Here is a 21,560-nt window from a genome sequence, read left to right on the forward strand (position 1 = left end):
TGTACAACAAAGGAGGCATATGATGAGAATATACAATGGGGAAAAGACATCCTCTTCAGTAAATGATTTGGGACAGTTGGACAGCTACATGCAAAAGAATCAAACTGGATTACTCTCATGCCATGCACAAAAATAAATTCAAAACAGATTAAGGAGTTTGTAAGACATGCAATCACATAAAAGTGGACATTTTGAGACTTTCTTCTCACAAAATTGCTATTTTCATTACAATTTTGACTTTTTGAAATTAAATAGGTATTATAATTTCAGATTAGGGAAAGGTGAAAAATGCATATGAGATTTGGGTTTTTAAAAATTATTTAAAAATAAATTTAGCTAAACACAATTTTAAAAAGGTAGCTAGATTTCTATTTACCTAACTTATGGTCCCAACTAGCCATCAGTTAATCATTTATTCCCTTATATTACGTAGTACATTTCTCCTTGATCACATAGATTGTGAGATATAAAAGATCATAGAAAAAAATTAAACTGTTTCACGTACCAAATATTTATTGTGTACCTATTATGTACCAAACATTATGCTAAACATTAGGGATAGTACAAACAACATTTTAAGTTTTTAGTTAATATTTCAAAACATGATTTTCAAATACAAATATCAATGTACCAAAACCAAATGGACCATCATTGCAATTCTTTTTTGGTGAATATCTTGCAGTCATACATACAATACTGCTACTTCCTAGGGAAGAAAAGCAGCCTTGTAGAGATCTAGCAAAGATCTTTAAAAAAAGAGTAGCCTGAGAACTAGGAGAACCAAGTGTCATGGATGAAATGGTGTCACGGGCCTCAATGGAGAAATGGATTATCAGAAGTAGAGAGTGGTCAACAATTTCAAATGAAGTGAGGTCACTGGCTTTGCCAAGCAGAAAGTCATTGGTGTCTGTTATCAGATATGAGAAAGCACATGACAAATAGCAATGGTTGATGGAGTAAAGAGAATGAGTCAGTGGGTACAGATTACTCATTTAAAAAATGTCGTGAAAGGAAAGGTGAAGAGGATAGTGGAAAGCTGAGAGAGAGAGAGGTTTGTTCATATTTTTATTTTTAGTATGAAGAATAAGCATGATTTTAGGTTTAGGAGGATAGCTACTGGGTAGGAAAAATGAAACATGTAGAAGAATAAAGAGTGGGAATTTCTTGGGACAAGGAGAAAAAGGGTTTAGCTGTAAAGTTTAGAGTTGAAAGTCCACCTTCTAAAATTAAAAAGTGGAAGAAGATTAAAATGGGTAAATAAGAATAAATAATAATAATAATGGTAAGTAATAATCAAGGTAATAATAGTTGACATTATTTGAAATATATATATATATGCACACACACTCATACATACACACAGATACACATACACATGTATATCTCTGTTCAAAGTCCTTGATATGTTGTAATAGGCACTATTATTATCCTTATTTTATCAATGAGTAAGCTGAGACACAGATGGATTAATAATTTGCAGAAATTACACAATTACTAAGGAGCAGAGCCATGATTTGAACCGAGGAATCATTTTAGAGTCCAGATTCTTATCCACCACATCTCAATAAAGCTGATTAATTCTGTAAATGAAAATGAGAAAAACTGAGGATATTTTCTTAACCCTTCTATTTTTGGCCTGTAAGATAAGGAGAAAATACATTTACTGAGAATTATGAGGACAGGTATAGAAAGAGTTTTAAGATGATGGCAAAGAAAACTATGGAATCATATATGTTTCTGTGTGTTTTCTCTCATAAAATACCTTTACTTTGGAATGAGAAACTAATAAAATTTTTGTGGAATTTTAGTAGGTACTTATCAGAAAGATCAGAGTTACTAAATTTTCTGATTTAGTTACTAAATTTTTAAAATTTTCTGATTTAGTTACTAAATTTTTAGGTTGTAGAGTTCAATTCTTACCTATGAGATTTTCAAAATTAGCAGAGGTCTTAATACTTTTAAAACCTCAGAACATATTAGCATTTAAGACAGGACAAGACATTACAATTTTATTTTCCATTAAGGAATCAAAAACAAGTGTTCTACATATAACTAGTTCCAACTCTATGTGTATGTTTTCTCCTAAAAATAATCTGGTCCCTGCCTTTGAATATTGTATTAGTTTGCTAACACAGACGAGGAGGCTTAAACAAGAAAACTCATTTTCTCACAGTTCTGGTGGCTGGAGGTCCAAGATCAAAGTGTCAGCAGGTTTGGTTTCTTCTGAGGCCTCTCTTCTTGGCTGTCTTCTTGCTGTGTCCTCACATGGTATTTGCTGTGTTGTCTGTGTCCTAATATCTTCCTCTTATAAGGACATCAGTCATATTGAATTAGGGCCCACCCATATTACCTTATTTTCTCCTCTTTGAAGGCCCTATCTCCAAATACAGTCACATTCTGAGGTACTGGGAGTTAGGATTTTAGCACATAAATTTAGGGGATTGGGGAAGGGGACACAATTTGATCCATAACAAAGAACATTAAAAAAATCTTATATGTTTGTTCATCTGTCTGGTCAGAACAAGAGTGGGATTACTTCAAGAGCAGGTTTGGGCTATCCTTTTCCTCAGCATCCTTAGCACTCTGGAATAAAAACTCATAATGATGAGCTTTGATAGTAAAGAAAAATGAATATCAGTCTAACAAGTAAAGAATGAAGTTAAAAATAATTGGCACATTTAGTGTTCTAGGAATCAAGAAAAAAAAAGTAAGTCAGCAACCCTTCTGCACTGTGACTTTGTCAAAACAGCAACAAACTTTCTTCAGTGGCTGCTTCAGACTGAATTAGGATTCACTTCACCTTTACAATCAAAAACTGCTGGTGTTTGACTGGAATAGTTTGGGCCAGGCACTGTGGTAAGCACTCTGTTGTCACTGTTTTCATTAATCCTCATACAAACTGATGGTTAATGCAAATATTTTCCTAATTTTCAGTTAAGGCTTAAACAGATTATATTACAGTGGTGAACAGAACCTAAACTTGAATCCAAGCCTCACTTATCCCAAAGTCCATGATTTTAATCTTAACAAAATACTAACTTACCAAATATCTCTGGTATCAGTAGACATTATGAGGGCTGGATAATGTGACCCAGATTTTGATATTACCAAAATGCATAAGACAAAACTCTAAAAATCTAATTTTGTGATGGCAATGGGTAAAGAAAGATTTAGATATCATATTTGAACCTTTAAATATGATTTGTAACTCTTTAACACAAAATACTAGTAGTCCCAAAATTGTGCGAATGACACTATTGATTTTGTGGAACTTCAATGGCAATGCTGCATGAAATGGTTTGTTGCATTAAACGTGTAAAGTTGAGCTACATGGGGCATAAGTCATGAGAAGATATGACTCAATAAAAGTGGCTTTATTAGCATTATTGACCAAAAATGTTACCTCATTCACGATGGTTAACAAAGAGAAGATTTATTTGGCTTACGGCTCTTGTTTTCAATGCTAACCATTTTTGCCAGTATTATTATATTTAAATTACATTATTTCTGACTTTCCAAGTGAAGAGTGCTGAAGAAATAGGAAATCGCATTTCCCATAATACTTAGCGTAATATATTAAATGCACAATAAATATTTTTGAAACAAATGAAATAAAGGAAAAGCAAAAGAATTGATACATGAGCATTATTTATTAATCTATTCACACCTAAAGTCAAGAGTAACTGCTCATGCTAACAAAGGATATTTTCATATCAGTGAAATAAAACACTTCAATACTTTCTATGAAGAATAAATAAATATGATGTATATGGATTTCTAAACCTTGATGTAAAGTCCTGCTAAAGAGATGAGTGCAAGTAAAAACATACTATTACTTATTAAATGATAGAACCTTTAATATTTCATTTTAAATGAGAGTAAGCAGATTGTGTTCTTGGTAGGTACTAAAAGAATATTTGACAAATTGAATTAAATAAAGCAAGAATAAAAAGGATAATTTAACAGAGTCTATAGGGAGGTGATAATTTCAGACTGCAATGTTATCTTGTGCAAAAGTATTAAACTACTTGATAACTAACTGTGATTCTGTCTCCTCAAAGATAAGAAAATATTAAGTTTAGGTAAAGCTCATCTTTTTTTTAGGATAATTCAATCCAGACACTAAATTCTTTTCTAGCTTTACTACTAAACCAATCACTTTTGTAAGGAACTCAGTAATAAAGAAAAAAGGAGCACATAGTGTATACTCACCAAGTAAGGTAAACAGTGGTATGGATTTGATTTATATGCTATGTCTAAGAAATTTTGTGCACAGCAGAAACAGGAATGGCATATGTGGACATAACTGCAAGTCATATTATGAAGTCACTTCTATTTTAGGAATCCATCTGTTACCAGATGATTTTAAAGTAAGGTAAATGTTTGTTGGCTTAATACTATTCTCAGAAAAAATATTAATAACCTGATTTATAAGCAAAAGTCATCAATTAATCCTTATGGTTATTGGTCAGACTTCATTATAATGTGACAAAACTAGTAGATAAGACTATCTACTCTAGAAAGCCCCTTTCATCATCCTGACTGGTAGAGATTTCATTTTACTGTGAGTGCCTGTGAAAGTCTGTTTATACTCATACCACCCTTGCGTCATACTAACTTGTAGTTATTTCTGCTGGTAAAATTTTCTCTACTACCTTGTAAATTCCAAGAGGGCAAGAATCTTGATTTTCAGAGAGCATAAGATTCCTTCCTTTGGTGAATATCACTAATTGCTTAGTAAGTCCCAGCAAGTCTGCAGCCAGGGTCAGACTGCTGCAAAGGCATTTGTACAACAGTCAACACAGTGTTCTGAGGGCCTACAGTGGGCTGGGCTGGAGATACACGGATGTGCAAGGCACATTGTCTGCCCTCATACAACAAAGAAGCTGTTTCAATAAAAAGAGAATAATATTATAAATAAGGCTAGAAGCAAATTGTGCAAACTGGGAAGACGTGCTTATCTCTGACTTCATGGATGTGTGTGTGTACCATGTGGGTATCGAGAAAGCCAAACTGAAGTGTGACGTGTTAAGTAAGTGTTAAGTAAGTGAAATACAGGTAAGGAAACAGCACATTCAATATTTATCTAGAGGTAAGAGAGAGAATGTCTCACTCGATACATTCCAACTGTTTAGCAGAGTAGACATTTAATAAATCGGAATAGAATTATTTAATTTGGGTATACATTCAGAAGATAGAGACTTATCCTTCCTTATCTCTGAATCTGTGTAGTTCATATATGCAAATTACACAGAAAGACTCCCCTGCATTCGAGTATGTGGAAAACTTATGCATTGATTTACACTTCCTATAGCTTAAATAACTCATTTGTCATTAATACCTCTTCAGAATGACAGACTGTATTATGTAATTTGCTAAATACAGATATCAGTCACAGTTTGCTCTCTTTCATTGTGAATACATTTTAATAATAGCAATGGAGGTAAATCAGAGAGTGAGGAAAATGTTATGGAGTTTACAAAATAAATTATAAATAAGAGTCTAATGCTATATGAGAGGTCTTTAATCAATTACTGAATTTGGCTTCTGAGTATAAATACATGGCTCATGTCTTTCTGGTGGAAATTGCTTGGAAAATTATGCTTCTATTTTTATTAATTTTGAAACAAATGTTCATCTTTTCTCTGAACTCTGTTTTCTGCTTAGCATTGGTAGAGGAGAAAGGTTATTGTAGATGTCTTTTTTGAATGGTGACTAAATTAATCTTATTTTCTATTATTATCCACCAAACTAATAGGTAAAACTAACAGACACTTTCACAGACATTAGCTGTTCCAGACTTCAGTACTCCTGTCATCCTAACCATGCAGATTACAATATGATGACCTGCCTTGCCAATTCATTTCATACTGTCTAGCCCATTCAAATCCCAGGGTTTTGTGAATATAGCAAAAACACAGAACTTTACACTCTACAAAGGTTTTGCCATTTCAGATTTTATGGCTTAATGAATAATTCTGTTCTTAGCCATCACTCTACACAGATAGGTGTCTAAGCAACATTATCCTGCAGATTCAAAAGGGATGAGACAAAAGGAACTTATGAAAATGTGCTTTATTACATGATAAAGGCATTCCTGTATATCTGATGCATACTTGTATTTATAAATACCAACATTCCTTTTTATTTTTTTTTCAAGTTTTATTTAGTGTTGTTTCTGTCTTGGCACTCAACCAAACTTAAATTGTCAGCAGCCCTGAAGTTGCAAAGGACGGAACACTTTGGATCTTTGGAAAATCAAATGCTTCTAAAGATAAGAATTCATTCTGTTATCTTGAATATATTACTGTCTATTTTTTTTTAAATTGGAGTATAATTGCTTTATAATGTTGTGTTAGTTTCTGCTGTACAATGCAGTGAATCAGCTATATGTATACCTATATCCCTTCCCTCTTGGACCTCCCTCCCACGCACCCATCTAGGTCATCACAGAGCACTGAGCTGAGCTTCCTGTGCTTTATAGAATGTTCCCACTAGCTATCTATTTTACGCATGGTAGTGTATATATTTCAATCCTAATCTCCCAATTCGTCCCACCCTCCCTTTCCACCCGTGTCCACATGTCCTTTCTCTACGTCTGTGTCTCTATCCTGCCCTGCAAATATATTCATCTGTACCATTTTTCTACATTCCACATATATGTGTTAATATACGATATTTGCTTTTCTCTTTCTGGCTTACTTCACTCTGTATGACAGACTCTGGGTCCATCCACATCTCCACAAATGACCCAAATTTGTTCCTTTTTATGGCTGCGTAATATTCCATTGTATATATGTACCACATCTTCTTTATCCGTTCATCTGTCGTTGGACATTTAGGTTCTTTCCATGTCCTGGCTACTGTAAATAGTGCTGCAATGAAAATGGGGGTACATGGTTCCTTTTGAATTATGGTTTTCTCAGGGTATATGCCCAGTAGTGTGATTGCTGTGTCATATGGTAATTCTATTTTTAGTTTTTTAAGGACCTCCATACTATTCTCCATAGTGGCTGTATCAATTTACATTCCCACCAAACAGTGCAAAAGGGTTCCCTTTTCTCCACACCCTTTTCAGCATTTATTGTTTGTAGATTTTTTTTTTTTTTTTTTTTGTTTGTAGATTTTTTGATGATGGCCATTCTGACCTGTGTGAGGTGATACCTCATTGTAGTTTTGATTTGCATTTCTCTAATAACTAGTGATGTTGAGCATCTTTTCATGTGCTTGTTGGCCATCTGTATGTCCTCCTTGGAGAGATGTCTATTTAGGTCTTCCACCCATTTTTTTGATTGGATTGTTTGTTTTTTTTGATATTGAGCTCCATGAGCTGTTTATATATTTTGGAGTTTAATCCATTGTCTGTTGCTTCATTTGCAAATATATTCTCCCATTCTGAGGGTTGTCTTTTCATCTTGTTTATGCTTTCCTTTGCTGTGCAAAAGGTTTTAAGTTTTATTAGGTCCTATTTGTTTATTTTTGTTTTTATTTTTATTACTCTAGGAGGTGGGTCAAAAAAGATCATGCTGTGGTTTATGTCAAAGAGTGTTTTTCCTATGTTGTCCTCTAAGAGTTTTATAGTGTCCGGTCTTACATTTAGGTCTTCATTCAATTTTGAATTTATCTTTGTGTATCATGTTAAAGAACATTGTAATTTCATTCTTTTACATGTAGCTGTCTGGTTTTCCCAGTACCACTTATTGAAGAGGTTGTCTTTTCTCCATTGTATATTCTTGCCTCCTTTGTCATAAATTAGGTGACCATATGTGCATGGGTTTATCTCTGGGCTTTCTATCCTGTACCATTGATCTGTATTTGTGTTTTTGTGCCAGTACCATCCTGTCTTGATTACTGTAGCTTTGTAGTATAGTTTAAAGTCAGGGAGCCTGATTCTTCCAGCTCCGTTTTTCTTCCTCAAGATTGTTTTTACTCTTCGGGGTCTTTTGTGTTTCCATACAAATTGTAAAATTTTTTTGTTCTAATTCTGTGAAGAATGCCATTGGTAATTTGATAGGGATTGCAATGAATCTGTAGGTTGCTTTGGGTATTTTTTTCACAATATTGATTCTTCTAATCCAAGAAGTATCCATCTGTTCATGGTATATTTCTCCATCTTTTTATGTCATCTTTGATTTCTTTCACCAGTGTTTTATAGTTTTTTGAGTACAGGTCTTTTGCCTCCTTAGGTAGGTTTATTCCTAGATATTTTATTATTTTTGTTGCGATGGTAAATGGGATTGTTTCCTTAATTTCTCTTTCTGATTTTTGTTGTTAGTGTATAGGAAGGCAAGAGATTTCTGTGCATTAATTTTGTATCCTGCAAACTTACCAAATTCATTGAATAGTTCTAGTAGTTTTCTGATGGCATCTTTAGGATTTTCTATGTATAGTATCATGTCATCTGCAAACAGTGACAGTTTTCCTTCTTCTTTTCCAATTTGTATTCCTTTTATTTCTTTTTCTTCTCTGATTGCCGTGGCTAGGATTTCCAAAACTATGTTGAATAAGAGTGGTGAGAGTGGACATCCTTGTCTTGTTCCTGATCTTAGTGGAAATGATTTCAGTTTTTCACCATTGAGAATGATGTTTGCTGTGAATTTGTCATATATGTCCTTTATTATGTTGAGGTAGATTCCCTCTATGCCCATTTTCTGGAGAGTTTTTATCATAAATGGGTGTTGAATTTTGTCAAAAGCTTTTTCTACATCTGTTGAGATGATCATATGGTTTTCATTCCTTAATTTGTTAACATGGTGTATCACATGGATTGATTTGCATATACTGAAGAAACCTTGAATTCCTGGGACAAATCCCACTTGATCATGGTGTATGATCCTTTTAATGTGTTTTTGGATTCTGTTTGCTAGTAGTGTTGGGGAATTTTGCATCTATTACTGTGATATTGGTCTGTAATTTTCTTTTTTTGTGATATCTTTGTCTGGTTTTGGTATCAGGGTGATGGTAGCCTCATAGAACGAATTTGGGAGTGTTCCTCCCTCTGCAATTTTTTGGAAGAGCTTGAGAAGGATACGTGTTAGCTCTTGTTTAAATGTGATAGAATTTGCCTGTGAAGCCATCTGGTCCTTGATTTTTGTTTGCTGGAATATTTTTAATTACAGTTTCAATTTCATTACTTTAATAAGTCTGTTTATATTTTCTAATTCTTCCAGGTTTGTTTAGTCTAGGAAAATTGTACTTTTCCAAGAATTTGTGCATTTCTTCGTGGTTATCCATTTTATTGGCATATAGTTGCTTGTAGTAGTCTCTTATAATCCTTTGTATTTGTACAGTGTCAGTTGTAATTTCTCCTTTTTCATTTCTAATTTTATTGGTTTGCGTCCTCTTCCTTTTTTTCTTGATGAATCTGGCTAAAGGTTTATCAATTTTGTTTATCTTCTCAAAGAACCAAGTTTTAGTTTTATTGAATTTTGTTATTGTTTTCTTCATTTATAGTTCATTTATTTCTGCTCTGATCTTTATGATTTCTTTCCTTCTACTGACTTTGGGTTTTCTTTGTTCTTCTTTCTCTAGTTGCTTCAGGTGTTAGGTTAAATTGTTTATTTGAGATTTTTCTTGTTTCTTGAGGTGAGATTGAATTGCTATAAGCTTCCCTCTTAGAACTGCTTTTGCTGTGTCCCATAGGTTTTAGGTCATCGTGTTTTTGTTGTCATTTGTTTCTATGTATTTATTTATTTCCTCTTTGATTTCTTCGGTGATCTCCTGGTATTTTGTAGTGCACTGTTTAGCCTCCATGTATTTGTGTTTTTTACATTTTCTTTTTCCTGTAATTGATTTCTAATCTCATAGCCTTGTGGTCAGAAAAGATGCTTGATATGATTTCAATTTTCTTAAATTTACCGAGGCTTGATTTGTGACCCAAGATGTGATCTATTCAGCAGAATGTTCCATGTGCACTTGAGAAGAAAGTGTATTCTGCCACTTTCAAGTGGAATATCCTATAAATATTAATTAAATCTATCTGGTCTGTTGTATCATTTAAAGCTTGGGTTTCCTTATTTATTTTTTGTTTGGATGATCTGTCCATTGGTGTAAGTGGGGTATTAAAGTCCCTACTATTACTGTGTTACTGTTGATTTCCCCTTTAATGATTGTTAGCATTTGCCTTATGTATTGAGGTGCTTCTATTTTGGGTGCATAAATATTTATAATTGTTATATCTTCTTATTGGATTGATCCCTTGATCATTATGTAGTGTCCTTCCTTATCTCTTGTAACAGTCTTTATTTTAATGGCTATTTTATCTGATATGAGTATTGCTCCAGCTCTCTTTTGATTTCCATATGCATAGAATATCTTTTTCCATTGCCTCACTTTCAGTCTGTATGTGCCCCTAGGTCTGAAGTGGGTCTCTTGTAGACAGCATATATATGGGTCTTGTTTTTGTATCCATTCAGCCAGTCTGTGTCTTTTAGTTGGGGCTTTTAATCCATTTACGTTTAAGGTAATTATCAATATGTATGTTCCTATTACCATTTTCTTAATTATTTTAGGTTTGTTTTTGTGGGTCTTTTTCCTCTCTTGTGTCTCCCGCCTAGAGAAGTTCCTTTAGCATTTGTTGTAGAGCTGGTTTGGTGGTGCTGAATTCTCTTAGCTTTTGCTTGTCTGTAAAGCTTTTGATTTCTCTGTCATATCTGAATGAGATCCTTGCTGGGTAGAGTAATCTTGGTTGTACGTTTTTCGCTTTCATCACTTTAAGTATATTCTGCCACTCCCTTTTGGCCTGCAGAGTTTCTGCTGAAAAATCAGCTGATAACCTTATGGGGATTCCCTTGTATGTTATTTTTTGCTTTTCCCTTGTTGCTTTTAATGTTTTCTTAGTATTAAATTTTTGTTAGTTTGATTAATATGTGCTCAGTGTGTTCCTCCTTGGGTTTATTTCCTTTCCCATGTTAAGGAAGTTTTCAACTATAATCCCTTTGAATATTTTCTCAAACCCTTTCTTTTTCTCTTTTTCTTCTGAGACCCCTATAATTTGAATGCTGTTGCGTTTAGTGTTGTCCCAGAGGTCTCTGATGTTGTCTTCAATTCTTTTCATTCTTTTTTCTTTATTCTGCTCCTCGGCAGTTATTTCCACCATTCTGTCTTCCAGTCTATTGTTTTTTTTCATGTATTCCCTCACTTACTTTTGCTACTCATATTAGCATATTCTATTATTATCGAATGAGTACCTTCTGTCATGTAATTCCAAGAAAAATCTCCTACAGTGTCCAGAAGATATATCAGTTGAGTGTATTAGCTCAATAAATACTGTTAAATAATTGAAGAGCTATCATTCTCTTCACCCACAGTTGTCCCTCTCCTTAGAGACCCTCTACTTTCTTCATTTACACTATTTGAAAGTTTGAAGGGAGAAATCACATCAGTTCTTGAAAATCTTTGTATGCTATAGTGGTCATTTTGCATACTGGCCAGGTTTTACTAACTTATAATGATGTAGCTTTAAAAAACAATGAGTCAATTAAGGAAAATGAAGGCAAAAACTCAAAATAGTTTATGTTAGTTGAGTGCTTACTAAATACTAGGCACTACTCTTTTTTATTTATTTAATTTTATTTTATTTTAGCCACACCAAGTGGCTTGCCAGATCTCAGTTCCCTGACCAGGGATTGAACCCAGGCCATAGCAGTGAAAGCCCAGAATCATAACCACTAGGCCACCAGGGAACTCCCAATACTAGGCATTATCCTAAGCAACATATGTTAACTCTTTGAATCTCATCAATCCTTGAGATCGCAACTAGCATTATATCTTTGTCTCTGAAAGAGGAAATGGAGGCAAGGAGAGGTGAATTATTTACCCAAAGACATAGCTTGTAAGTGGTGAACAGCGAAGGAGGGGCTGGGTTGAATCTAGGTAGATATCCTAGTTCTAGAATCCCTGCTTCTAACCAGTATCCTATACTACCTCTGATACTTTCTCATAGAAGCTTAAGTTTCTACACTCCTTCCCCCTAATAATTACAACAGTCCAGCCAGGCAAGCATTATAAGTCAAAGAACTGCTTTTACTCTGCAAATGAAGCTTTAATACAAGTCCTCTCACAACCTAATTATATGGCTGACACATAGCAAGTTCATAATAGTTAGCTATTTTTATTACCCACTAAGTGATGAGTTCTCTTTTAGGTTATAAAGGGTATAGAAAAGGGTATATGCAGTGAACTGTGCCTAGAAGAACTTGACATTTCTTTGAGGAGATCATATAGACAAGAATGAAACAAAAGAAAAGCATATGGCAGTAATTAAGGGAGTGATAAGGATGTGAAGCACACATGACAAATCCTGAATGTTGTTTAAGAGGGAGATCACTCTGGCTTGCAGTTCTAGAAAAAACCCACATCTCTTAATGCTGTGGAGGGATGTGAACTGAATGATAAAAATCCCACAAAGTTGAGACCAGTTGAACAGCCATAAAGTCTCTTCCATTCTAGTTAAACATGAGTATGGAGTTTTAGAAAAGAATATGTACATTCTTGAGACAAAAAGGTGTGCGTAGGTCTGGAGGAAAGGGTCAATTTTACACAGTGGAGAGATTTCTGGTGAGATGGAGCAACTAGATTGAGATCACACGACACCTGGAGAGGAGGTAAATAAATTACAATTTGAGATGCAGTATTTTAGAGAGTAATTCAATGAAAGCATTGTTCATGATAGATAGAAACTTTTAAAAAATTACGGCAGGGAAAGGGAAAGTACAAAGAAGATCAACAGTTATTCAGAAATGAAGGAATGAAAACATGGTCTATAATGATGACAATGAATAGGAAAAGTACTTGATGAATAAATGGTTCAGGTGAAACAGGAGTAGAGGAAGTAAAAAATAGTAATAATAATAGTGAGTTTAGATTCTGATTGCGAATAAAAGTAATGATTTTACTAACAATGAAAATAGGAAGGGTTCTGATTTTTAGGTGGGAAAATGACTTTGGTATGTTGATTATGAGTTTACATTAATAATATAAAAAGGAAAATTTCAGTAAATGTCTAGGGATTTCACACTATTCCATTAGTGAGGAGATAAATTGGCAAATTTGGACTTGGGACAATAATAGTGAAGATCCCAGTATGAATCATCACAGTGATTGAACTCTCTAAAAGGGAAAATATGGCCATCCATATTTTTCTGCAGGAACTGCACTTGTACAGTCAGAAACAAAATATAGGGAGGAACACTTGATAGTATAGGAAAATGATAGGAAAACATTAAATGACTCATCCCTTGGTTCAGGTTTGGAGAAACTGTGTGGTCAACAGAGAACTAATTGAATAATGAAGTAAGAAGTGTACGATAGTAATTATAATTCAGATAAAGGAAAAGGCATGCTAATAGATATGATAACATAGGCTTGATGCAGTGTCATCAAAATGTGTTCAGGGAGGAGGGACACTAAGTTCAAGGACTTTAGATAGAAGTGCCAAAAAGTGATGTGATCCAGGCTGTTGTCAAGCTATAGAAGAAAGTGAAAATTGAGATCGAGAGTTGAGAAGTGTTACTGAAAATTGTGGGGAGATTGATAAGTGCACTAGAGCAACAATAAGAATGCTATCATCCAAGAAAGATTGCATGAGAGGGAAGGGAAAGAAAAAGGAAGACTACTGGTTTAAATTGTCTATGGAAATGGAAAGGAAACTTGGTATGTAGTTGGAGGAGAGTATTGGCTAACATTTAGTTTTATCAGCATGTCAGTAAAATAGAAATGCATATTGAAAATTATACTTTGTAGAAATCTAAAACAAGTTAACGAGGTTTGCAAGAGCTGAAAATATTCATTTGAATATGGCATGAAGTATTACTGAGACTGCTATTCTGCAAGAGCGACAAAGCCACATACTATTTTATAGTAGGTGTTGCAAATAAGACTACTGAAAAATTCTGGAATATAATTTATCTTATGGCATTTTTAAAGCAACATAATTAAAACTCAAGGAAAAATCTGTACATCGATTTCTGTCTTAGGAAATTTATATTCATGTAATGGTTTGTTTTAGGATAACTTCTTTGGACATTCTCTCTCTCTCTCTCTCTCAGCACTTTTAACCAGATATGTGATACTGAAAACCTCAGAATAGCAAGTTGAATATGTAAATGATACTTCTTGATTTCCAGTAAACTTAGTTTTTTAGGCTTATGATATAAGAATAAACAAAGCACATCTCAGTGAGTATATGAAATTGAAATATGTTGCCCTTTCAAATAATAACAGGCATCTTCACTCCTACAAATTATAACAATATTTCAAGAGGAACCTTGGATTTACTTGTGTCCTTGCCTATTTCTACAGGTGCTCTACTGTTTTCTTAAGAATTTTGAATTCACCATACAGCCCCTCAAAGACCTATTTATAATGCATAGTACATTGATTTCATCTGCTGAATTCATGCCATAAATCTCTTAAAAGGAAAGGAAAGTTCTAATATGTATACTTTCTTTTATTACTTTCTATGAACAATGCCTCTTCTAACACTATAGCACAGATTTTTTTTCTTTAGTTGCCATTTACAACTTCCTCATTCAAGTAAAAACTACAAAAAATTTTTTTCAGTCACATTGCTTACATAGAAATGAGGGGCAATTAAAGTGGCTTAATAGCAACTAATCACAAGAGACTTGTGAGAAAAATTCAGCATTATTTGAGCTAAGCCTGAAAAAGTTTATACCCTTGAAGGTGACGGAATCAATTCCGTGCCTTAAATCCACTAACCTTTCCATAGTTTTGTTATAACTTTTTCCCACTAGATAATCCTTTCCTGTCTCATTTTATTTCTTTGCCATCAAACATAGATTGACTTATAGCTCATGTGTAAAGCCAGATATTATTGGCATTGCTCACTATTGGTTGTCAAGAAACATTATAAGACAAATACAACAAAAAAGAAAGTGAGTTTTGAAAAGCCTGGCTAAATTTTAATGCATTATTTAGGAAATACTGGAGATAGGCTAATAATCAGTTATACAACTGTGTTGGTTGCAGAAGTTGCAAATTCTTCCTCTCCATGTATGTGTGCAGCCCCTTTGCAGCTCTTCCCATCAGTGTGAGTTCATTCTTCCATCCCCTGAATATGGATTTGGCCACGTGACTTGGGTTGACCAATGAGACATTAGTAAACATGACCTGTAAGATGTTTGTTGGATCCAGCTCTTTCTTGACACTCGGAGGCTGTCCCTAGATGGCCTGTTGGATAATGAGAGATTTATGGCCCAGTAACCCAGAAGACAGCCTGCCAACTGTCACACATATGAGGGTGGCCATCCTTGATCATCCAGCTACCATCTGATCTACCAGTTGGCCAGAGATCTGAAAAGCCAACACAGAATAGAAGAACCACCCAGCCAACCCACAGAATAGTGGGATAAATAAGCTTTTTTTTTCTTTTTAAAAGCAAAACACTGAATTCTGGGATGGTTTGTTAAACAATCAAGTCTAGTTGATATAAACTAATCTCTCAACTAAACTAGGGATCAAAAAAGAAATATATGTAATTATGTTTAAACTGACATTTAACACAGACATGATTCTGATCAGGGATTAGTAATCTCACTATCCCCACCCTCACTCACCTACTGACACCTTATTTTGCAGTGATCCAATATTGGGACATTTATTTATATCTGAATCACTATCTGTTCCCAAAGTCCACCTTGCATCTCTACAATTGCTCTGTCCTCTAAGAGCTGTATCAGTTTGCCAGTCTCCTGTTCATCCTTCTCTCAATTCCTAATCAGACTCACTAACTAAAATACTTTGAGAGTCCACAATAGGTTTCTAGTTTTATGGTAAACATTGGCCCTAACTCTCTTTCACACAGACATGGTCCAGCAGTTTCTGATTATGCAAACAGAAACCTTACCAGACCATCTAACATGATCTACCAGGGCAGTCTCTTGAGCCTGAACACCTTGCAGAAAACTTTTCGGCTACTTTCTTGGTAAGTCTGTGATTCTCAACATGGGAATCTTAGTATTTGCCCATGTTGCTTGGGAATATTGTTGTCAGCTATTTGGACACATATAAGAAGAACTGGGCAGCATTCAGCCTTTGAATAATCCTAACACTGTTGACTGAAGATTCTTGAGTTCTCCTTGTCAGTTATCTGCCTCCAAGACCTGAACCACACTGTGTATTGACCTTGTAGAACTTCAATAGAATGTTCTACACATGACTCAGAACTATTATTTTTTCTTTCTCTAGCATAATGCTCCTCATGAATTTTTCTACTCCTTATATTAAGAAGCCTCTACCCACAGTTCCAATGTCTCTTGTTCAAGTATGTCATTACCTTCTAGATTTGGGCTTGATTGATGTTGTGGGGTAAGAGACTTTAGAACAATCATGCCATCCCAAAACATGCCACTTTAGCATGAGGATTATTTTGAGCTGAGGCAAATTGGGACACGGCAGATGCAGGAGAAGCTCTCTGCTCTTCTCCTATCCACCTGAAAAGTGGACATAAATTTCCCTTTTGAAGGTGTCCCCTCTCTTGTACCAGGAACAATCATCATCACCGGATATGAAGATAACACTGAAATGAATCTGCATAAACAACACATTATTAAATAACCCTTATCTTCCATTAGTTTTCCCATATATTTTCCTCCCCACAATTTACTGCTTCTAGAAGCCCAAAACGCTTTCCTTTGTTGAGCCATTTCTCTATTAATTTATCACCCTTTGTTAAAATTGTATATAAGTCCCTGGGTCTAACTACTTCTTTAGGTCTTCACTTCTTTTCTGTGAAGGTTTCTCCTTTTCCATTAAAAAAAAAATTGCGTTTTGTCTTGTTAAGCTATTTTTTGTTCAGTTTCATTTGTAGCTCACTGACCAAAACATAACAGGGTGGGGGAAAAGTTGTGTTCCTCCCCAACACCTGCCATAGGCCATCTTCTGTGAGAAACTCCAGTATCTTAGGAAATTGTGAATTTATGGAAGCCATATTGAAACTAATTTTACAGCCTGCAACTTAAGGGGGAGATCTCATGTTCTCTTTTCCTCAGCACTAATCATGACTCACTCCAGATTTTGTTCTCCATAATTAACATTACCCTCTCTCTTCCTTTGGACCATAAAAATTATTCCTTGCCTCACTGCTTGCTGATTCCCTATGCACAACTTTCACCCTTTAATTTTATCCTTTTCTTGTTAATTTCAATATCTAATAAAACAGTGCTCCATTATAAGTTTCCAGTAGCTGCAATTATCTAAATAGGTAATCTGAAAATTGCTTTAGCTAATAAGTGTAACATGACTAAAAGTCATTTCTTTATTTTATAAAATCTGACTATTTTAATAGCTAAAATTCTTACACTTTGAGACTGAATGTCTCTATGATATGTACCAAGCAAATTAAAAATAAATACATTTTAAAAGCTGACATTTTTTACCTTTGAAATTGCAAAAAGAAAAATTAACGTAATCAAATGTATTTTTAGGCACTCATAAAAGGATATAGAACTAGCCCATTTAAAGAAAAAGACATTTCTAGTGAAATATAATTTAAAAGCAAGTCATATTGCCACTAGTAGCCATGAGTAGCAGAGGTGGTAATATAACGATTTAACAAATCTTAACATTTTGCTATAAATGCTTCACAGTTTTAAAGACAAACACATTAAAGTTGTGTTGGAACCATATAGTCCTTTCAGCACCATTTCTCTCTGTTACTCCCTCGAGAAAGCAAAATGTTGGTTTGTGTGTGTGATTTTCAAGATGTATTACTTAGTTTTTATTTAGGCTTCTTATTTTGAGCTAATTTTAAACTTACAGAGAAGTTTCAAAAACAGTACAAAGAGTTCCCTTCTATCTCTCATGATAACATCTCACATAACTGTCACAAAATTATCACAAAAGGCTTACTAGGTTTTAAAAATATTACTATGTATCTTTCTATCCAAAAATAATACATAGCATCGTTTAGCATATTTTTCAATCTTACATACCATATTACACTGTAATATCATTTGGCAATATTTTTGTTGTGTTGTATTGTTATAATCAAATTGTATTTGGTTAATGTGGATAGATATAACACTAGGTTTTGTTTTGTTGTTATTGTTATTTTACTGTTGAACAATATGCCATTGTTTTCTCTAAAAGTAGAATTGAGTAAGTTTACTCTAAAAGTGGGAATTGCTTCATGGAAGAATGTATACTCTTCCAATTTTTTAAAATATTGCAAAATGGCTCTCTAAAGTGGTTGTACAAAATAGTCATTTTCAATAGTGTATGAGAGTTCTGGTTTGGCCACATTGTCAAATCTTAAAAAAATTGCCAAATTTATGGGTGGAAAATAGCATCTCGTTGTTTGACTAGGAATTTTCTTGATGATTGGTGAGGCTGAATATACTTTAATATAATGTTTCCTTTTCCAGGATTTGCCTCCTGTCATAACAATCCCATATTTCTGTTAGTCTTTGTAGTGGTACATTATAAACTGTAGTTTCAATCCCTTGTTGCTTTTAGGAAATACAAATACCTGCTGCTAGTGTTAGCTTGTTTTGCCTTTTAAAGTTCTTTATATCTTCTGCTGCAAAGAGTTTTTAACTTCAATGAGGTAAAATATACCAAACTTACACTTTTTGTGTCTAATTGTTGAAATATGTTCCTATCTGGAGTTTATAAATACATTCTTCTATATTTTCTTTGAAATTAAAAAATAGCACATTTACATGATTAATGTAGTTGAAACATTTTTTATTGGCAATAATTTATTTCTTTTATAAAAAATTTTTTATTGAAGTATAGTTGATTTACAATATTGTGTTTCAGGTGTACAACAGACCAATCCATTTCATATATATACATATATACATACAGCTATATATGCATATATATATATACATATATATACACACATATATACATATATATACAGCTATATATGCAAATATATTTGCAAACACTATCTTCAGATTCTTCATTTGTTAGGTTATTAAAACATATTGAGTACAGTTACCTATGCTATATAGGTCCTTGCTCATTATCTATTTTATATATAGTAGTGTGTATAATTTAATCTCAACCTCCTAATTTATCCCTCCCTCTCCCCTCTTTTCCCCCTTTGATAGCCATAAATTTGTTTTCTAAATCTCTGAGTCTGTTACTGTTTTTTAAATAAGTTCATTTGTATTATTATTATTTTTTAGATTCTGCATATCAGCAGTGTCATATGATATTTGTCTTTCTCTGACTGACTTCATTTAGTATGACAATCTCCAGGTCCATCCACATTGCTGCAAATGGCATTATTTCCTTCTTTTTTATGTGTGAGTAATATTCCATTGTATATATCTACCATACCTCCTTTATCCATTCATCTGTCAATGGACATTTAGGTTGCTTCCATGTGTTGGCTATTGTAAACAGCACTGTACTGAACATTCGGTGCATATATCCTTTTGAACCATCATATTCTCTGGATATATGACCAGGAGTGGGATTGCTGGATCATATGGTAACTCTATTTTTAGTTTTCTAAGGAACCTCCATACTGTTCTCCATAGTGGCTGTATCAATTTACATTTCCACCAACAAGGTAGGAGGGTTCCCTTTCCTCCACACCCTCTCCAGCATTTATTGTTTGTAGATTTTTTGATGATGGCCATTCTGACTGGTGTGAGGTGATACCTCTTTGTAGTTTTGATTTGCATTTCTCTTATAACTAGTGATGTTGAGCATCTTTTCATGTGCTTGTTGGCCATCTCTATGTCCTCCTTGGAGAGATGTCTATTTCGGTCCTCTGCCCATTTTTTGATTGGGTTGTTCGTTTTTTTGATATTGAGCTCCATGAGCTGTTTGTATATTTTGGAGATTAATCCCTTGTCCGTTGCTTCATTTGCAAATATTTTCTCCCATTCTGAGGATTGTCTTTTTGTTTGTTTATGGTTTTCTTTGCTGTGCAAAAGCTTTTAAGTTTATTAGGTCCCATTTGTTTATTTTTGTTTTTATTTTCATTACTCTACATGGTGGATCAAAAATGATCTTGCCGTGATTTATGTCAGAGAGTTTCTGCCTATGTTTTCCTCTAAGAGTTTTATAGTATCTGGCCTAACATTTAGGTCTTTAATCCATTTTGAGTTTATTTTTGTGTATGGTGTTAGGGAGTGTTCTAATTTCATTCTTTTACATGTAGCTGTCCAGTTTTCCCAGCACCACTTATTGAAGAGACTGTCTTTTCTCCATTGTATATTCTGGTCACCTATGTCATAGATTAGGTGGCCATGGGTGCATGGGTTTATCTCTGGACTTTCTACCCTGTTCCATTGATCTATATTTCTGTTTTTGTGCCAGTACCATAACCATACTGTTTTGATTTCTGTACCTTTGTAGTATAGTCTGAAGTCATGAAGCCTGATTCCTCCAGCTCCATTCTTCTTTCTCAATATTGCTTTGGCTATTAGGGGTCTTTTGGTTTCCGTACAAATTGTACATTTTTTTGTTCTAATTCTGTGAAAAATGTCTTTGGTAATTTGATAGAGATTGCATTGAATCTGTAGATTGCTTTGCATAGTATAGTCATTTTGACAACATTGATTCTTCCAATCCAAGAACATGGTATATTTCTCCATCTGTTTGTGTCACCTTCAATTTCTTTTATCAGTGTCTTATAGTTTTCGGAATACAGGTATTTTGTCTCCTTAGGTAGGTTTATTCCTAGGTACTTTTTTTTTTTTATGCAATGGTAAATGGGATTGTTTCCTTAATCTCTCTTTCTGATCTTTTGTTGTTAGTGTATAGGGATGCAAGAGTTTCCTGTGTATTAATTTTGTATCCTAGCACTTTACCGAATTCATTGATGAACTCTTGTAGTTTTCTGGTAGCATCTTTAGGGTTTTCTATGTATAGTATCATGTCATCTGCAAACAGATAGTTTTACTTCTTTTTTTCCAATTTGGATTCTTTTATATCTTTTTCTTCTCTGATATCTGTGGCTAAAACTTCCAAAACTATGTTGAATAAAAGTGGCAAGAGTGGACATCCTTGTCTTGTTCCTGATCTTAGAGGAAGTGCTGTCAGCTTTTCACTATTGAGTGTGATGTTAGCTGTAAGTTTGTCATATATGTGCTTTATTACGTTGAGGTAGGTTCCCTCTATGCCCATTTTCTGGAGTTTTTACCATAAATGGTGTTGAATTTTTTCAGAAGCTTTTTCTGCATCTATTGAGATGATTATATGGTTTTTATTCTTCAAATTGTTAATACAGTGTATCACATTGACTGATTTGCATATATTGAAGAATCCTTGCATCCCTGGGATAAATCCCACTTGATCAGGGTGTATGATCCTTTTAATGTGTTGTTGGATTCTGTTTGCTAGTATTTTGTTGAGAAGTTTTTTGTCTATGTTCATCAGTGATATTGACCTGTAATTTTCTTTTTTTGTGATATCTTTGTCTGGTTTTGGTATCAGGGTGATAGTGGCCTCATAGAATGAGCTTGGCAATGTTCCTTCCTCTGCAATTTTTGGAAGAGTTTCAGAAGGGTAGATGTTAAATCTTCTCTAAATGTTTGATAGAATTCATCTGTGAAGCCATCTGGTCCTGGACT

General features: G+C 34.1%; 1 protein-coding gene across 1 annotated transcript in view; it reads right to left on the reverse strand.

Moving 5' to 3' along the window:
• Positions 1-21,560, reverse strand: part of LRP1B (LDL receptor related protein 1B) — a gene marked incomplete at its 5' end in the record, with an annotated part of 1,526,008 nt that overhangs the window by 449,766 nt on the left and 1,054,682 nt on the right. The window lies entirely within an intron of this gene.

The sequence above is a fragment of the Balaenoptera acutorostrata genome, chromosome 8 (genome assembly GCF_949987535.1).
Source record: "Balaenoptera acutorostrata chromosome 8, mBalAcu1.1, whole genome shotgun sequence".
In the NCBI taxonomy this organism is placed as follows: Eukaryota; Metazoa; Chordata; class Mammalia; order Artiodactyla; family Balaenopteridae; genus Balaenoptera; species Balaenoptera acutorostrata.